General features: G+C 41.5%; 1 long non-coding RNA gene across 1 annotated transcript; it reads right to left on the bottom strand.

Moving 5' to 3' along the window:
- Positions 1-900: 900 nt before the first annotated feature.
- LOC140691825 (uncharacterized) lies at positions 901-7,118 on the bottom strand. The gene is made up of 3 exons (XR_012067462.1): positions 6,961-7,118; positions 2,227-2,365; positions 901-1,111 (listed from the first exon to the last, which is right to left on the bottom strand). It is a non-coding gene; the product is annotated as an uncharacterized lncRNA (long non-coding RNA).
- Between the last annotated feature and the right edge of the window lie 4,848 nt (positions 7,119-11,966).

Below are 11,966 nucleotides of genomic sequence, written 5' to 3'. Positions count from 1 at the left end.
TTTTCTCTCTCTCTCTGTGTGTGTGTGTGTGTGTGTGTGTGTGTGTTTCTTTTTCTCAAACTTCTTCACACCAAGGATTCCTAAACGAACTCATGCAGCTTTCTACTGAGTTCACTTAGGGGCTGGATTTCCAGTCCCAGGACTTGAAGATTCTGCACGAATTCAGAAGGATTACTGCCAGTGTGTGAAGTCTAGACATCTTGGCCCATAGCTGGAATCCATTCAGCTACCTTGCTCCCCACCAACACCACAGCCCTTTCTATCCTCCACGCTTTGCCAAGGCCCCAGTTCACTTTCACACCTGCAGTTCTGACAATGGTCACCAGGTGGCAACGCTCTCCATTTTCTACAGATTTTTCTTTCTGCCCGCACCGCTACCCACCCCCCCCGCCCCAAAAAGACATCATTTTTATGAACAGAAGCAAAAAGTTTCCTCAAAGGTCTTAACTTTCCTTGAAAAATTCAGATGTGTATAAAAAGACTAAAAGGACATCTGTGTGGTTTCCATCCAGCTTCTCCTTAACTTATTCATGTGTCTTGTGTATGTACTGTGTGCCAGGCACTGTCAGTCCAATTCCTTATCTGCATCCCAACCTCCCCTCTCTTCACCTCCAGACCTGCATAACTGGAAGTGCCCACAGGAAGCAAGATGGATGTTAGTGCCCACTCCATGGGGTATGAACTCAGACTCTATTCCAAGCAAGGTCAGTCCAAGCCTGACGCTGGATCATGGCATCCAGCATCAAAACAGGAGATGATGCAGCTGAGTGGGAGAGGTTGTAGCTTGGGAAACTGTGGCACCTTTAACTCACACCCCCACCCTCTTACACAGGACTAACAGCCTATTACCTTCTCCTGACAGACCTCACTCACAGAGAGCAAAGGACCAGGCAAACAGTGTTGGTTTCAGTCTTGCTTCTTCTCATGGGCTTGAGCTAGAGGTTTTGCTTTCTCTTTGGTCCTTTGCTCTATCGGAGTGGTGCATTTCGGATTTGGTTCTGTATCTGTTTTATCTCTAAGAGGGTGGTTCTATCCATTCAGTCACCTGACAGGTCCATTTGAGGTGACATGGAGTATGATTCCCGAAATTTTTCTTCTAATCTCCCAATAACTGTTGGGGAAGAAGAAGAAAATCAACACCCCATTTCATTTTAAGGTACTTAGCATCTGTGATGGTTAATTTTATCTGTCGACTTGGCTGGGCCACAGTACCCAGATATTTGCTCAAACATTATTGTGGATGTTTCTGTCAGAGTGTTTTTGCATGAAAATAACATTTAAATTGGTGACTCTGAGTAAATCAGATTGCCCTCCATAATGTGAGTGGGCCTCATCCAGTCAGTTGAAGGATTGAATAGAACAAAAGATTCACCCTGAGCAAGGCTGAACTCGGCAGCAGATGGTTTTCAGACCTGAACTGCTACATTGGCTCTTCTCTGGGTCTCCGGCCTGCTGGGCCAGCCTGCAGATTTTGAACTTTCCAGCCTCCAAAACTGTGTGAGTCAATTCCTTCAAATCAGTCTTTATATATACATAAAGTGACTTCATTCATTTAAGAAAAGGCTAGTGCTTTGTTAGGCAGACAGGCAACTGGGTGCAAGACAGGACATGTGCCTGGCCCCAGTGGCAGACCTAACCCACTAACTCTAGGTGACTTTGGGTAAGTCACCACACTCCATCTGACCTCACCTGCCAAAGGGGATCAGACCAGCCCTATTTGGCACAACCAAGAAGACACAGATATTTACAGCTGAGTGGCAAGAGAAGCTGATAAGGAAATCAGACATCAAAGGACTCAAAATTTTAAGAAGCAGTTGTTGAAAATTCACAGAAGAGCTTTTTATACTTTGTGGAGTACCAGAAACAAGTGGAGATATTACTCAAAATGTAGATACCTCCCATTCCACATCCCTGTTTTTGAATCAGCAGACCTAGGGTGGGCCTGGGAATCTGGAATTTTAACAAGTACCCCCTGCAGATCTTAATGAGGTCATCTGAGGGCCACAGTTGGAGAAATATTGATCTAAACAGCTGACATTTGCTTAGCATTAGTTTCATGCTTGCCATGCAGACTTCTATGATATCTGGGATGTGTTTGTTAATGTAATTGCTTGAAAGTGCACTGGTCCTTCCCTCCCAACCTATGAGCACAGATTGCTTTCCTATATGACACTGCACTTAAACTCCACAATACTCCTGGGTGGTGAGGAAAGGGTAGTGACTTACCTGAAGTGTCTCAATGATGGGGCCCGAGCTCTTCACTCCTGCTCCAGGAACCTGTCTAGCAGACTCAAATCACACTTGGTTCTTCCCTATCAGCTCCTGTTTCTGGGGCTCAGAGTCTACACCCTTCTCAGATGTTCCACTAAAAGGGAGAGACAGGTGATCAGACAGCACGTGGGATAAAGAGAAAAGTGAGAGGATGGGAAAGCACATGAGACAGAGGGGAAGGGGTGAGGATGTTCTGCTCGTCCCCACTCAGTTCACTCGAAGCTGTGCAGTGATGCTCTGCCCCTCCCCAAGCTCCACCACACCACCCCCTCCACACACAGCAGTGACACTGAAGCTGTCACATCATGGACATGTGGGCTTATCCCTGCTTGTGTCACATGTCCAAGTGTTCTCCCTGGAGGTCATGCTGTTATGGTAATGTCAGAAGCATCACATTGACAGAATAAAGGAGGCAATGCTGCATTGGAAAACTAACATTGCAGAGGGCCTACTAGATTCCACACACTGTAGGTTGTTATTTTTAGACTTTATTTAAATCCTCAAAGTAATGCTCTGAGGTGGGCATCATCACTTCCTTTCTACACACGGAGAACTAGTCAGCTCAGACAGCAAAGTACATGCTCAAAGAAGTCTAGAGAGGTATCAAATGGACACAAAAGCTAACTTGAAAGGGCTAATGCTAGCCAATTCTGGGGCAACTTGAACATCAAAATAAATAAGTATAGTAACAGATAGTGTTAGAGAAGGCAGATAGCTAGATATGAGCAGAGAAAGGGGGACACAGACCAAATGGCAGGAATTGGGCAGAAAGGAGGGGCACAAGCCAAATGCAGGAAACCACACATCATGTAAGCACCAGGGGGCCCTGGGCAGAGAAAGAAAAGCAGGAACCTTTGGGCTGATAAGGGGTCATACCTTTTGGGGTGATGAGTGGCCTGGAGACTAACAAAGAAAGGTGAGAAGCGGCAGGAATTTCCAGTGTCCAAATGTAACCTTTTGCTCATTATGCCCTCATTTCAATAAAATTTGCCTTGCAGATTAGAAGTACCCATCATACACGACCGCCATGACACTTCCTATCCAGACTAAATAAGGCCAAAAATCCCTCCTCCCTTTGGGAAGGTGGAGTTGGGATGATAATCAGGGAATACAAACCCAGAGCTTTCCCTCCTCAGTGAATATTCCACCCATTCATTTTTACACCCTATGTAACTAACTTGCCAAAGAAACACAGGGCAGCCGCCCACCTGAGCCTGCCCACTCTCCCCTTCAGAGTGTACTATCCATCCTTTAATAAATCCTCACTTTACTTTTTTTTACTCACTATGTCTTGTCTCTGAATTCTTTCTGGGACGGGACAAGAACCTGGAATACTGGTTGCATCTACCAGCAACAATAGTAATGCTCTGGGACAAATAGGAATCTACAAGTCATGTTAACATAAATAGATACTTGAATAAATACATAACTACATAAATCTTAGAGGGGAAGGGAAAGGTCTACTGCATAATCAAATGCCAACTAATAAATCTAGAAGGAATGACAGAATTAGAAAAGCTACACTTGACCACTATCAGAGTAACAACTAATTCAGGAAGAATACTGGAGAGATGCTCAGTCAGCATCAAATCAAAGAGCAGTCACTGAGTCACTATGGCAACCACGCTTGCCAAGGAAGTTTGTGAACAAACAATCACCACCTTGTTTTGGCTTCTAATATGCATTAGGATCTGTATGGGACAGACATGATGTGCAGTAATTAACCTCCAGTATTTCTCAAAATAAATACTCTTAGCAGCTTTACTGATATACACATACACACATATATACATGCAAATATACATACATCCCTCCTACATGTCTGCTCTGTCCCATGCTCTCTGCTACCACTCAGATTCTCAGGAATTCACTGAAGTGGATTTGCAGAGGGGTAATGAAGGAAAAATCCACAATTCAACAGATTCAATTCTAATCACATCTATTAAGTTGAAAGGACCATAACTATTTTCTTTTAGTGATTGATTTTTCTGTAGATGACCAGTAGAATTGTCTCTGGGACATTTTCCAAAATCCCTGGATTGGAAGACTCAGTATTGTTAAGATAAAAATTGTTAAGATGGAAATTCCCTACACTTACCTGTAGATGCAATACAATACCAACTAAAATCCTGGTGGTATGTATGTACATATGTATGTATGTATGTATTTTGAAATTGATGGCTGAATATAAAACTTATGTGCAGATGCAAAAAGACCTAGATTATGAAAAACAACTAAAAAGAATAAAGTTGGAGGATGAACACTTCCTGATTTCAAAACTCAGTATAAACCTTCAATAATCAAGACAGTCTGGTATTAGCATCAAGGTAGGCAAATAGATCAAAGGAACAGAATAAAGAGTCTAGAAATAGATCCACACATATATGGACAACTAATTTTTATAAAAGATTCAAAAGCAATGCAGTGGAGAAAGGACAGTGCTGGGACAAGTGGATATTCATACGCACAAGTAGAAACTATGATCCATATAATTGTACCATATGCAAAAGTCTACTCAGGATGAATCATGGGCCTAAATATAAAATCTAAAGCTATGAAAACACAGGAGAAACATAGGAGGAAATCTTCCTGATCTTGGCTTCAGTGAAGATTTATTAGATGTCACACCAAAACCACAGTCCATAAGTGAACACATTGATAAATTAGACTGCATCAAAATTAAAAACTTCTCTACAAACCACACTGTTGAGAGAATGAAAAGATAAGCCACTGAAAGAGAAAAAATTGCAAATCATGTATCTGATAAAGGATCTGTATCCAAAATATAGAAAATCTCTCAAAAGTCAATAACAGACACTCCAATAAATGAATGGGCAAAAGATTTGAACCAACACTTCACCTAAGAAATTATATAAATGGCAAATAGGTACAAGAAAAGATGATCAACATCATTAGTCAACATGGAAATGTAAGTCAAAATTATAATGAGATATTACTACACCCCTGTGAGAATGGCCAAAATTAAAAATACTGATCATATCAAACACTGACAATATTGTGGAGGATGGACAATATTGTGGAGGATACACTGCTTGTGGGAATGAAAAATGGTACAACCACTTCAGAATAAGTTTGGCAATTTCTTACAATGTTAATCTTACATCTACCATATGACCCAACCATTGAACCCCTAAGTATTACCCCTACAGAAAGAAAGCATGTGTCCATGTAAAGTCTTAAACACAAATGTTCATATCAGTTTTATTTAAAAGAGCTTCATGTTGGAAACAATTCACATGTCCATCACCAGGTGAATAAAACCAATTGTCATATATCTACATAACAGGAAACTACTTATACAGGCAACAGGTGGATAAATCTAGAAATAAGTAGGCTAAATGAAAGAAGCTAGAAAAAAGGAGTACATTCTGTACAATTCCATTTACACAGAATCATAAACAATGAAATTAAGTAATAGTGACAGAAGTTCAGTGGTTTCCTGGGAACACAGAAGGTACGAGGTGGGGGAGGTTGGAGACCAGAGACATGTGGATGGGGAGATTACAAAGAGGTATGAGGAAGCTTTTTCGGGTGATGAATATGTTCATTATCTTGACTGTAGTGTTGGTTTCATGATGTACACATATACCAAACTTTATTTAAAAATTTTTATTGAAGTTTAGTTGATTCACAATGTTGTGTTAGTTTCTGGTGCACAGCATAGTGATTCAGTTACATACATATGTGTTCTTTTTCATTATAGGTTATTACAAGATATTGAATGTAATTCCTTGTGCTATTTATTAGGACCTTGTTATTTATCTATTTTATATACAGTAGTTTGTATTATACCAAGTCTTATTAAGACATATACTTCAAATGTATGTAATGTATTGTATGCCACTCATAGGTCAATAGAGCATTTAAAATATACTTGAATTTTTCTAAGTCTTTAATGCAATTAAAATAACTGGGAGAAAGATCCCATCAATATGCTCTTCCCTTATTAATAGGTGCACACCATGTCTTCCCAAATTGGTCCACACCACATATGACCACAATAGAAATCATCATTTGCGATGAAGTATATAAAAATATTTAGTGAAAGCTGGTGCACATGTCCTTCTGAAGTACAGAACTAAAAATGTTATTTCTTGCAAAATAATCATAATATTTTAGAATATCTGGTAATTTTAGGGAACATGGCTGAGTATTACTATAATAGGGAAGCTCCAGAGTAATTATGATTTTTGAAAACACTGAATTCTTATAACTGAAATTTTAAACTAACACTTAGAAACTTTCTGGCACTTAAACATTTCATTATACAATGGATAAAAATATGGTGAGCAGGGAAGAAACCATGTTACAATCACAAATTGCTAAGAAAACAATCTATCTAATTGCATATTTCAATACCCATCTGAGAGATACATGGGAATCACTAATATTTAGACAGTCAGAAAATATGTACGTAAATTTACTGCAAATGCATATTAAACATCAAGTTCCTCTCTCAAGCTATAGAAGTCATCGCTTTTGCACAAATAAAGCATTTCTAAGATGGGCCTCAGGACTACTAACAAGTAGCTGCTGATGGAATGACATTCTACCTGCTAAACCTCTTCTCCCATGATGAGATCAAAGCAGTTTCTCTACTTCTAGGCTAGTTTGTGAGCCTCACCGGAGCTATCCCACAACATGTTTTGTTCAGATCTATGAACTCACTTCAGTCAGAAGTCATATGCCACTAAAGATGTGAAGTGTTGGGGTCTCCTGGAAGCCGCTGCCCTTGAACCTGTAGTAGGAGCCTCAGGAGCCATCAGGACACAGATCCTCAGAACCTGCCTCCTTCAGACACTTGATATGAGCTGGGCCACCGGCATGAGGAGCTTCACAGGAAGAGACAAATTCAGCAATCACTATGCTTTACTGCTGTAACTGTGTGCCTGGCACCATGCTAGGCACTGGGTTAGTGACAATGACACTCATACGATTAGTTAGTGATCCTAACAACCAGATGTTACAATGAGCTTCTCATCAGGGCCTTTTTCTTCTCTTTTCCTCATCTATCCCTTCACAACAAAGTTGAAAAGGAATAAGCAATGGCCTGAATTCATACGACGTTCATGATCCTGCAGTAACCACAGGGCCATAGACTTACTCCTCTGTTATCACTGAACGTTCACACCGATCCTGTGGGTAAAGCATTCTTAGCCCCATTTTACAGAAGGGGAAGCTGAGGCTCAAAGAGAGTCATTACCTGTCTCATTTCCCGCGCCCCTGCCTTTAGAAGGAAAGTGACCCCAGGACAACCCTGAGGCAGGACACCACACTCACTGGTGCCCGGAGTTGGGGGGTGAGCACCCCAATGTCTTTACGTACAAGACAGCCGGGCACCGAGTCTCAAAGCAGGAAAGGGAGACTTGGATGTGGGTCCCTTTGCCTCCCCACACCCCAGGGCGGCTCATCCCCCACTGCGGGGACCTACACCCTCAGCTGAATCCCAAATACCAGGAGGCGGGACCCGCTCTTCTCGTCAGACCATCTCAGTCTGTGTAGAAAAGTCGTCACGGTCGCCATATTGACGTCAGGTTTCTATGGCAACCGCGACGCGCAGGCAGGTCTGCCCACGCCGGAAATGCCTCCTCAAGCTCCTCCACCCCCTGGATTTCGCTGAAAACAGAGGACCTTTGCTCTTCAGACTGCCACCAGAGAAAGCAAACGAATTAGAGGTATTAGCCTGGGACCCCGGAAATTGGCGGATTCTGCCCAGGTTGATGGGGAAAAAAATGTCCCTGTCGTCAGGAATATGTTTACTTTGAAGAGACAGGAGGGAAGTATGATCAGTATACAGAGACACAGAAAGATATGCTAGGGTTCTTGGAGATGAGCTAGCCCTCAGAGGGCTAATAGCAGTTAGCCATCTGTGGTAGAACATTAAGAAAATGTCTATAATCATGTGATTGAATGATCTAGGAACTCGGAAAAAATGTCATTTAAAGAAACATTTAGAGGTGCCAGGGAGGCAGGCCTAGAATAGTATAATCATTTAATAGGCAGAAAGAAATCTAGTCAACTGCCCATACAATTGATTTCTGTTGGAGAAATTCTTATTCTCCCTTCCTGATATGTCCTCCCATGAGGAGGGACACCCCAAGTGGGGCATGTTGGGAAAATGAGATGATCAGCTTGACAATACAAAGCTGGTAATACCTCATGTTGGCGGAGTAAAGGGGAAAAAGACCCTGGCATACACACTGGTACCAAATGGGTGTATTCATTTTGTCAGGCACATATTATTATGTCTTAATAACTCGAATGGCCTTTGATACAGACATCTTATTCCCACCAACAAGAAAATTTCTGATGAAGGTTTAGAAAATTATGCCAAGGTGGTTCTGATTTGCCATCTGGTTAAGGGAGCCTGCCTGAGAGGGCAGGTCGGGAAATATGAGTTTCTTGTTCCAGATAAGATATTCAGCTAATATTTGTGGAGCAAAATGCATCACTTAGCTGAGCATTACATTCTTCAAGTTAGTGGCTGGATTTAATATTCAGGAAAACCCTAGTAGTGAGGTATGGCTATCTTGTATTTATGACATCTAAGACAAAAAAGCATGGGCTCCACACCGGAAACAGATACTAAAGAGGCTTTTCCCCAAGCTCACTGCCATAGCTTTGGGATACAACCTGGCAGCCTGGGCATCTTTGGTTGTTGGTGACAGATCTGTACAAAATGTGTCAGGACACATACTGCTGAGGTGGTCATCTCTGTTCTCCCTGTGTTTACTTTCCCTGCAACAGGGAGCCAGGCTTGCTGCATTTTCCCCTTGCCTGCAGGGAATTTTGTGACAGGGCTGAGAGCAAAAGCTGTCTGATGCCCATGTTTCTTCCATCTTTTGTAAAATCTTAAATTCACAGTAAGGATTGGGCTTCTTTTACCTTCTGAGAGCCTGGAGAGGGAGAGGAAGGGAGATTTCTCCCACCCAGGGATGAGGCAGAGATTTACATGTCCCTCCAAAAGTAGGGACCTGCCACTGCTTTGTCCGTATCAATGCTTCTGGATGGTCCATCAAGGCTGGGTGACCAACAGTGAGAGATTTCCTCCTTTGGATCAGGGAGTCAGGGGGCCTGAAGACACTGAGTTGGCTGTGTTGATGATTCAACCCTGAGCAGAGTGGACAGATATGTCATGATGGCAGGGGTCTCCCCTCCACTGCCTCAGGAAGACAAAGTCCCATATGTGAAACTGCAGTGTCAAAGAGTATGAACATTGAATAGTTTTAGTATTTACCATTTAGTTGACCTTTACAATCTTTTTATTAGTATTTAGCACAAAAAACCATGAGACAAGAGTACCCAGTTTTGCAGATCTGAGTACACGACGGGTTTTACATTTTTCTTATTTGCTAGTCTGATATTGTGGTATTAGAATGTTAGATCATTTTAATTCTTTCTTATTTTTCCCTATAAATGGCATATTTCACACTTGTACCCCAGAAAATGCCCTGGAAAAATTCCAGAGTTTGAAAATAAAACCTGATCAGTGACTCTGTGTTTATGCTGCATCCTCTTTAAGTGGAAAATGTGGAGCTACAAGAACTCCTTACACTGCTGGGGGATGACAGAACAATCTGTGTGTTGCTGTCATTTGCAATTTCCCTCCATACTTGACTGTGTTTTCCACGTTGTCTATAGTGAGTGTGAATTCCTGTTATGGTTATGAACAAAGCCCATAAACTTATATCCAATGAATATGACAAGGCCTGGTGAATTGGTAGGAAGAGCAAAGGTTTCAGTTTCAGAAGACATGGGTTCCAGCCTGGAATTAGCCAAGGAGTAGGAGCATGACATGGGGCAGCGTGTGACCTTAAGGTCCCAAGCCTCAAGTTTGCCATTCAGGAAGTGAGGATTCTTTCCTTCATAGGGTCCTTGTCAGGAATTATTGAAATCACAAGGTAATGAAAGTCACACAAGTGCTTTGGCCTCAACCAGGCCTGAAATCTGAGGCTCAGTTTCCTCATCTGTAAAGAATGAATCACAATGTGGAGCTTGGAGTTATGTCGAAAGGATTAAATGTTATATGATTAAAAGGAAACCCAGTGTCATATTAAGCACACAATTAGTAAGAATATAAAAATGATGACATCTTATCAGGGGGTTAATGAGCTGTCTGTGGAAAAACTCTGCAGTTTCATTGCTGAACTGACTCGTGTCCCCAGTGCCCTGCTCAAAGGTGGAAGAGAGAATTTTAGATGAATATTCAGATAAGATATTTGAAAACTTCAGTGTCTTCAGTCCATTGTGCGATGCTACAGCCTATGAAAAATTTTGAGCTCACAGTCTTTGGCCCCCTTTCCCATGAAAAGTGTATCTGGAGATGGTAAAGGTGGTGGAGTCACTAGATGCCCAGTGGTAGTCAAACCAGTAGCGTATGCCTGAGATTTCTCACATGAAGTGAAGTTTCAGCTGAGATCTGAGGCTAAGTCAGCAGAAGAGGAGAGGGTGGACACTAGCCAGATGTAACAGGAAGGAAATACCCTGTACCTGGGTCATCCTTTTAGAGAATCCAGAGTGGAAATCCCTTACCCAGCAGTTTGTCCTGCTGGGAAAAGCTTTGTGAAAGTTATTGGGACAATTGTAGAATGGACCTGAACCCCTTCTGCCCTTGTTACTCTCACCTCAGGCCTATAATATCCTCCAGCCCTCTAAAAGGAGTCTAATATTATTACTATGATTTCTGTCTGTGAAACCATAGACAAGAAGAAAATCCCTAGCTAAAGCAATTTGGGCTTGATTTTATTTTACATGTTCTTTCATCGCTCATAGTGCAAAGAAACTTTTAATAGATTTTTCTTTCCTTTTCCCAACTAACATTTCTCATAGGAGGAAATTCAGAAATTGGAGGTCCAGGACATCTAGTGAACACACTGTCAAGCAAGAAATGCAGAAGGCTGCAAGTAAGAAAAGGAGTTTTTACTTAGGATCTTACAAATTGCAATTTGGGAGGCAGTGATTCGAGTAGCAACTCAAATGTGCTCGAGGGAAATAGAAAATGGCAGGAGTTTATAAAGGCAACAGATAAAGACATCAGAGAAGTTATATTGGTTATCTTTACAGAACTATGATTAGTGTCGACAAGCATTGTCAATTGAGGCACCAGATTGTTTGTATCCAATCCCCAGGGAATAAAGAAAACAAGTTCCAGTTGGTCTCAGGTTGGCTGGGTGAGAAGTTTATGTTGCCTTCCGTGGTCGAAATGTGTAAGTTCTACTTCCTCATTGTCCTCCTAGCTCCATTTTAGATCCCTTTGACACAAGTGATGCCATTTTGTTGTTCATGGTCCACAAGTATAGAAGGGCAGCTTGGACATCACTCAGCAGGAAGCCTTGGGAGGATGGAGAGAACAAAGTTTAAATCAGTGAAATTTCTGGAAGATTTTGTGGCAAATGAAGCATTAAGGGTGAGTCAGAGCCCATGTACATTAAGACTAGTGAGAAGAACGTTTCTTCAGGCTCCACCTCCCAACTGTGACAGGAAAGCTATATGTGTGTGTGATTGAGAGACAAAGTACTGTGAAAAAATATATAGATTTGATATATACACTTAATTCACATACATGCATATTATTTTTGTAATGAAACTCCCAACTAGGTATATACTACTAATGGTAAACAAAATTATATCAATGATTTTTCTGATTTCAAATGACTATCTTTATGTCAAAAACT

This window comes from Vicugna pacos, chromosome X (genome assembly GCF_048564905.1).
Source record: "Vicugna pacos chromosome X, VicPac4, whole genome shotgun sequence".
In the NCBI taxonomy this organism is placed as follows: Eukaryota; Metazoa; Chordata; class Mammalia; order Artiodactyla; family Camelidae; genus Vicugna; species Vicugna pacos.
Note: the sequence above shows the minus strand (reverse complement) of the source record. Positions and strands in the feature narration are given on the sequence as shown.